General features: G+C 43.2%; 1 non-coding gene across 1 annotated transcript; it reads left to right on the plus strand.

Moving 5' to 3' along the window:
• Positions 1 to 1,540: 1,540 nt before the first annotated feature.
• On the plus strand, positions 1,541 to 1,613 carry TRNAG-UCC (transfer RNA glycine (anticodon UCC)). Its single transcript has one exon. It is a non-coding gene; the product is annotated as a tRNA-Gly (tRNA).
• Positions 1,614 to 8,344: the final 6,731 nt, after the last annotated feature.

The raw sequence follows: 8,344 nt of genomic DNA on the forward strand, positions 1-8,344 counted from the left end.
ATGAAATAATGCTATTTGCAGCAACATGGATGGACCTAGAGATTATCATACTAAGTGAATTAAGTCAGACACAGAAAGACAAATATCATATGATATCACTTATATGTGGAATCTAAAAAAACGATACGAATGAACTTATTTACAAAACAGAAATAGACTCACAGACATAGAAAATAAAGTTACAGTTATCAAAAGGGATCGGGGGGGAAATTAGGAGTTTGGGATTAACAGATACACACTACTATATAGAAAATAGATAAACAACAAGGACCTACTGTATAGCACAGGGAACTATATTCAATATCTTATAATAACGTATAATGGAAAAGAATCTGAAAAAGAATGTGTGCACATATATATGTATAACTAAACTGCTTTGCTGTACACCTGAAACTAACACAACATCATAACTTAACTATACTTCAATTTTTTTTTTAATGGTTAAAAAAAGAACAAACAAAACAAGAAGTACTCTGCCACAGCCTTCAATCTACAGTCACAATCAGACAGTGACTATACTAGCCCAGGCTGGGTTTATATGTAGGTATAAGTGAAATAAAAGTTGTCCTTCCTCCAGAGCCCCAATTTTTACTTAGATTTTATTTAATAGATCCCGCATTATCTATTAAGTAGAATTCATACTCCTTGGCCTGGCATTTAAAGTCTTTCATGATTGGGGCTTCCCTGGTGGCACAGTGGTTAAGAATCTGCCTGCCAATGCAAGGGATACAGGTTCAAGCCCTGGCCCGGGAAGATCCCACATGCCGCGGAGCAACTAAGCCCGCGCACCACAACTACTGAGCCTGCGCTCAAGAGCCCTCAAGCCGCAACTACTGAGCCCACATGCCACAACTACTGAAGCCCGCGTGCCCAGAGCCCATGCTCCGCAACAAGAGAAGCCACCGCAATGAGAAGCCTGCGCACCGCAACGAAGAGTAGCCCCCGCTCGCTGCAACTAGAGAAAGCCTGCTCATAGCAATGATGACCCAACACAGCCAAAAATATAAATAAATAAATAAATAAAAATTTAAATAAAATAAAACAAAATAAAGTCTTCCATGGTCTATCTCCCATCCTTCTTACTTCAAATATCCCCCTTCATGTGCCCTATATTCCAGTCAAAATGAATTGCTCTTTTTTAAGCCCTGCATTTTTTTTCTCCTTCCCTATCTTTGCCCATGCTGGGAATTTCCTGCGCAACCACCTTCTATTCATCTTTCACAAGATCCAGCTCAATCTTCATTACCTTTTCCTTGGCAACCTCTCCTTACTTCAAACCTATCCATAACGCTGGATTCCTAAAAACTGCCACACTGGAAACTGTAGGGCATCTCTTCCCATCTGTCAGTCATCTCGTGATGTGGGCAAAGAGCCTTGCACTTGTCATTGGCTAATATATGTTAGGAAAAGCCAAGACATGGGCTTTTCTTTTTTCACTATCTCCATCTTAGCACAAACGGTTTGGATCAATGCTTCACTAAACTCCACTCTTCATGCAAAAGTTAGAATAAAACAATCTATAAGAATAATCACAGGGAATTCCCTGGTGGTTCAGTGGTTAGGACTCTGCACTTCCACTGCAGGGGGCACAGGTTCAATCCCTGGTTGGGGAAATATCCCGCAAACCATGCAGCACAGCCAAAAAAAAATTGAAGGATCACGGACCAATTTTCTTAGTCTTTCTGAAGTCATGGGTCTTAGCCTAAGTCTAGACACAAGCTTATACATAGTTATATCTTTTTCAATGCAACAGACACCTTTATGGTCTTTGTAAGTTACTTGACCTCAGTTCTCTCACCTGTAAAAATCTGGGTAATCATTATACCTACCTCACAGGGTTGTTTCACAGATTAAGTTAGTTAATATAGATAACAGTGTCTAGCGTATGTGTTTAACACTATCATCTATATCAGGTCTTTTCTGAAAGGGGAGGAAGCCATGTAACTGACAACTCACAACTGTTGATAAAGATGAACATCCTTCTGTTTGGTGGTCAGATGTTGTCCAAGCAAAAAGAGAGTGGAAAACACGTAAACTTTTGTCTTGCAGCTCCACCCCACTTTAGATCCTAGCCAGTGATGGACTTAAACACATCACATAGGTCTGTGAGCTGAGCTATCTTCCAATGAGCCCAAATGTCCACCCTACCTAGAGCTACTTTTGTATAAGTGGGCACTGCTGATGGGCATTCCTAGTGACTCGTAAAACACACACACACACACACACACACACACACATCAGTCAATCAGAGGAGGGCAAGAAAGATCAAAGGGAGAAGCTGTCTATGGCTTCTATCATGATGGTTCTCATAGGTCTTATCAGCAGAAGACCCATGACCAGAAGATCCCCACCCCACTCTCCTTGGAGCTCTATCGCCAGCATTTCTCCCCTCCACCATCCCATTTCTATACTCTGGAATCCTATACAGTACACCACCTTCCAGGAGATATGTTTAAGCCACAAGATAAAAGATATCCCCCCATGGATGAGTCACTCATTCTATCTTGCATCAGGGAATCCTTTTAAAGGAGGCAGCCCAGCTCTCTGCAGGGAGCATGTATTGTCTGATTTCATTCTGCTTTTGCACTTAACCTCCTCTCATACCTCAGGCTCTGAGAGTTCTTCATTCTAGATACCAATTCCTAATATCTACACTTCAAACAACTCCTGTTTTGATGATGATGATGATGATAATGATGATGGTGATGATATTGAACATTTACTATGAGCCAGAGACTGTGCTCGGGGCCTTATAAATACACCTCCTTACAACAGCTCAATGAATAAGGTATTATTATTATCCTCATTCACCTCATGAGGAAACTGAGGCTTCGAAAGGTTATGTAACATAGTGAAGTCACATAGTTAGGAAATGGCAGAGCCAGAATTTATATCTAGAACAATCTGGCTCCAGAGCCCTTAACTTTAACCGCTTTGATCTGCTTTCTCTCCTTTGGATGACCCATGTGTACTCACATCTTGACCCCAGCCTGCTTGCTGACACTTTAATTTTGCATGTCCCTCGGTTTGGGCACATGTGGCACATCTAGTAAATTCTCTTGAATCTAACAAGACAAAGAAGTGTACCTTCTGACTTCTCCATCAGGGAAGATGGACCAGACAATGAAACAGAATTAGAAGTTGGTATAGAATATTACAGTGTTGTATATATTCCTGGGCTACATTAAACTGAAGCTTGGCTAATTCAACAGATGTCTAATATATTTCTCTTGCCCACATCCACTATAGAGATAAAACAAACGAACAAACAAACAAAAACTATATAACTCTTTCCCAGTCCCTTTTCAGACAAGAGTTAACATTTGACACAGTTCTGACCAATGAGAAGTAGGAAGTTTACAGGTCAGGGTGAACAAGTTTCTAAAAAACATTTATTTTCTTCAATAAAAGGAAATAAGATCACCAGTACTGACCCGTTCCTCTCCTTGCTGCCTGGAATACAGATGTGATGCCTAGAGACAATGCAGCTATCTTGAGACAATGAGTCAGCAGGACAATACAGAGGATGGTGGAGCAGAAAGTTAGAAACACTCCTGGATTTTGAAAACATTGTTGAACCTCAGCTCACCCACTTATTAAACATAATTAAGCATCTTTATTGCTTAAGCCTGCAAGTCAGCATACTTGTAGCATAAAGCATTCCTTACTGATACAATAGTAACAATAAATGGTTTGCATTACATATTATGGATTCAGTCATTTCTTATAAATGCTTTGTTAGCGTCTAAATATACTAAGTTAAACTAAACCCTCTAGAAATGGGCTAGGAGGAACCTAACATCCTTACTCTAAAGACTCCAGTGCCATGGGAGGGCAAATCCTGGTAAGCAGCCCACACAGAAGGCAATCTGTTGAATTGTATATGATACCCAGAATAAAGCGAAATAGAAGTTCAAACAAAAATGGTCACTTCTGTGAAGTCAAGCCAAACAGTATCATCATAGGGGAAAAAAGTAGCAATAATATCTAGCACACAGAACCAGAAACCTGGGTTCTGATTCCAGTCTTGGGCATATCATTTAAGCTCTCAGGGTCTCAGAAGCCTCATTTGTGAAATAAGAGAAGGGACCAGATAATTCTTCAAGCAAAGGTAAATCTAGAACACTTTCATTCTTTGATTCTATGTATTTTCCCACTCATGGTGAAAACATATGACTTAAGGATCAGTAAACTTTCCTTTTGTCTACAAAGAGCATGGAATTACAACCTCAGACCTCTACTTTCTAGGTACATTGAGTACAAAGGTAAATATTCTTCAGCAAGTTATGTGGTAAGAATTATGGCAGAAGGATCTGCTGACAGTATACATCATTATCAAAAGCACAACCTAATTATAAAACAGAATGAATGTTTACTTCGTTTAATGGGTTTGGTGACAAAGCAACCAAGGACTTCAGTTGCTCCATATCAAGGCACTTGCAGAGGTGACCCACTTAAGTGAGAGGTTACATAATTAAAATCAAATCTGCCCAAAGGCCATCTCATAAACTGATTGAAATTTTCCTTTGCTACTTTTGCCATGTTGACCCATCCTCTTCCATCCACTCATCCCTTGCCCCAAACAAAATTAATTTCATCTCATTTTTTCCCCTTAGGTCACTGCCCTCTGCTTTCCAAGGTGGTATGATTAGATTACCAAGTAAACTAATTTTGCGTTATTACATCAAAAGGAGAATTCTAGCCTCACAGAGAAAGTCAAATCAAGGGCAAAAAATGATACATTTACTTGAGTGATAAATCCAAGAAAATCAGAAATCCCAAAATTCTAAAATCCTGTTATTCAATTCTCCATATTCTTTCTTCATATAACGTAACACAGTTCAGCTGAATCAGTAGCTATGGAAGATGTTTTATGTTGAAAGTGGTTTGCCAGACACTATAAGGAACTCACAGATGAACAACATGTTCTCTGCTGTCCAGGAGCTTACAATTTATCATGGTAGTTATATCAATACCTCAAATATATGGCAGTCCAAAAAGCAACCGGGAAATGTTAGGAAGAAGGAATTAATTTCAACCAAAAAGGCTTCAAGGAAGAATTTAAAACTTGACATAGACAATGGCTCGTGTTTATATTCTGTTCTGAAATATGATCTCTAGTTTCTGAATTGTCAAACTGTCTAGAACATAACTTAGATCAACAAGCAATATACTATACTGGTGTTTTGAATGAGTTGGCTAAGATCTTCAGTGCCTGAGCAAGATTCTCTTGGTAGTTCCCTTGGTTTAGGGGTTAGGCCTTGGCGCTTTCACTGCCGGGGCCCAAGCTGAAAACCTGGTCGGGGAATTGAGATCCCGCAAGCCGAGTGGAGTGGCCAAAATAAAAATTTAAAATTAAAAAAAAAGATTCTCGGGCTTCCCTGGTGGCGTAGTGGTTGAGAGTCCGCCTGCCGATGCAGGGGACACGGGTTCGTGCCCCAGTCTGGGAAGATCCCACATGCCGCGGAGCGGCTGGGCCCGTGAGCCATGGCAGCTGAGCCTGCGCGTCCGGAGCCTGTGCTCCGCAATGGGAGAGGCCACAGCAGTGAGAGGCCCGCGTACCGCAAAAAAAAAAAAAAGATTCTCTGAAGGAAGTAGATTCTGCCTTCCTTATGGCTGCCCTCTAGCTTCCCCATACCGCATAACCAAGGTAAGTAAGGAGCGAGGATCTGGAACCCACAGCCAGGAACACCAACAGCGGATACAGAGCCAGAATGTACTTCGGCCAATCCCGGCGCCATCCCTTCCGCCATTACCTAATCCTACCAGTGACAGACAGCAAATCTCAACTGTAACAGCAACTCCTTCCCTTCAAAGATTCTTTCTTCCTCCAGCTCCCACCTCCTACCCTCCTCCATCCCATCCAAGCCAGCATCCTGGTCTTTACTTCTGAGATCCTTCCTCCCAATGCTCTGGTGTGTCTGCTTTGACAAAAAAACAACATCATGTTATAAAGTGGGCTGTCTGACACAGGCAGCGGACAGCCAAGTAACTACAAAGTTCTGTTTAGAATCATGACCACTGAGCAGGCACACGGCCACTAGGACTTTACGACCATTAATTAGTTTATCCTCCCTGACCCCCTCGGAGGCATCCCTTATTATCTTCATTTGACAAATAGAGCAAAACTAAAATGCAGAAAAATCGACTAATTGACTGAGTGACAATAAGGGGAGGAAGATGGTAGCAGACCGTTAAAAAGCAAGTCCTATAAGGAAACTTGAAGATTCTGCATACATGCCTAGGTTTCTGCAGCATATTAGTATCCAAGATTTTCGAATCCAGAACGAGATTATTAGAGATTCTCTAATTTACTCGCCTCCATTTCCTAAACCAGAAAATCAGAGCCTCCTGAGACCAAGGACTTAATTGAGGTCACGTTGTGACCAAGAGGAGGCAGAAAGACTCCCCCCACAGGTCTCCTGGCCCCAGATCCAGTGCTTTATCAGGCTTGAGGAAACCCAGACCCACAGACATAAAGTCACACAACTTGCTCATGGCAGTGCTGCATCAGAGCCCCAGGAGAGATACAAGAACACGTGCATGTCCATTTTCTGCACTGTACAAAGGCCAAGGAGGCAAGTGGTAACTAAAATCCGCACTGCACTCTCTCTCTCAGCCAAGCTGTCTACTCTGGGAGGGGAGTAGCATCCACCCAGTAGAAGGGGCATCATCTGCCCACAGGGCTGTTGCCACCCAGAGGGGACACCTTCTAACTTGCACTGAGATGCCACATAGACGAGCAGCAGCTCTGGGCCTGGGTCTCTTGACTCCTCTTCTAGGGCTGAACGGGAAAGATAAGTTGTCTTTGGAATATGGAAAAAGGAAAAGCAAAAATGATACCTGGCTTCCCATTCCTGTGGCATTATCGTGTATCCAGAAGAAGGCAATGCAACCAGATTGCCTGGCTACAAAAGTGCTAGGATACTTCATCCTGCTCATAATCGAACACACTCTAAATGTAGCACAAATGATTCAACTTTATATTAATTAAATATGTTTGGGATTTTTTTGTGTGTGTGTGTGGTACGCGGGCCTCTCACTGTTCTGGCCTCTCCCGTTGCGGAGCACAGGCTCTGGACGCGCAGGCTCAGCGGCCATGGCTCACCGGCCCAGCCACTCCGCGGCATGTGGGATCCTCCCAGACCGGGGCACGAACCCGTGTCCCCTGCATCGGCAGGCAGACTCTCAAGCACTGCGCCACCAGGGAAGCCCAGTTTTGGAGTTTTGTAAAAGCTTTTTGGAAAATGTGTGCCATTGGTCTAGGTCTTGTACAAAGGAGGATGCCAGGATACATCTTATAAAATCATAAGGAGGTGCAGTCTCCTTTGTGTCTATCCCGCCTTGATTGCAACTGCGCCTGGAGAGGGGACAGGAACCTATACCCATTGGCTCTGGAGGTAAAATTGCCAGAAGCTAAATTTTTCCACCTTGGCTAGAGGCCTATCTACCCACTCTTTTCTAGAACAAATCAGTGCTGCAGCTGCAACACTTCCAGTGGCTACGGCCTCTATGACAGTGGTTGTATGGGATCTGATGGCATCCAGACCCTCTCCTCTCCGATGCAGCCTGAATCTGCAGCAGTGCAGGCTGGCAGCAATGCTCTTGTAAGTGAACATGGGAAGCGACAGTGAAGGGAGGGTCAAAAGGAAGCTGAGATTTCTACCTTGGCCAACTGGGTACCTGGCAGTATCAATGACCAACACAAAGGAAGGAGGAAGAAGGGAGTTACAAAGTGGAAGAAAATGAATTCTGCTTTGGAAAAATTGATAACCAGCTGGGAAATGGAAGTCCGAAGCTCAGAAAGATGCACAGCACGGGCTTCCCTGGTGGCGCAGCGGTTGAGGGTCCGCCTGCCGATGCGGACTCCATGGACCTTCCCCTGTGGTTGCTTGAGCTTCTTCACAGTTGGCAGCTGGGTTCTAAGAAAGAGCCTTCCAGGAGAATAAACCTAGATGTGTAAATGCCATCAAGCTTCCACTTACATGATGTCTGCTAATGTCATTTTGTCCAAAGCTACTTAAAGAGTCAACTGAAATCAACATGGAGGGAAGCCCACAGGGACATGAATATACGTGGTTCGTGGGAGGCCACCAAGCAAGAGTCCACCACAGCTTCTGAAGGAATTGAGGGCTCTCATCACCCCTAACATCACAATTCGACTTGTTAAAGTAGGATTCAAAATCTGACCCAATCTCATCACTCACATTTCCACATGAGCTCTCAGCTCTGGACAGACTAGGCTTTTTAGAATCCTAGACTCTGGGATTGGAAAGAATCCCAAAGTTCACCCATTGCACACACACACACACACACACACACACACACACACACACACACACAC

Source organism: Aethalodelphis obliquidens, unplaced genomic scaffold (genome assembly GCF_003676395.1).
Source record: "Aethalodelphis obliquidens isolate GAN/ISIS:26980383/991018 unplaced genomic scaffold, ASM367639v1 scaffold15, whole genome shotgun sequence".
Lineage (NCBI taxonomy): Eukaryota > Metazoa > Chordata > Mammalia > Artiodactyla > Delphinidae > Aethalodelphis > Aethalodelphis obliquidens.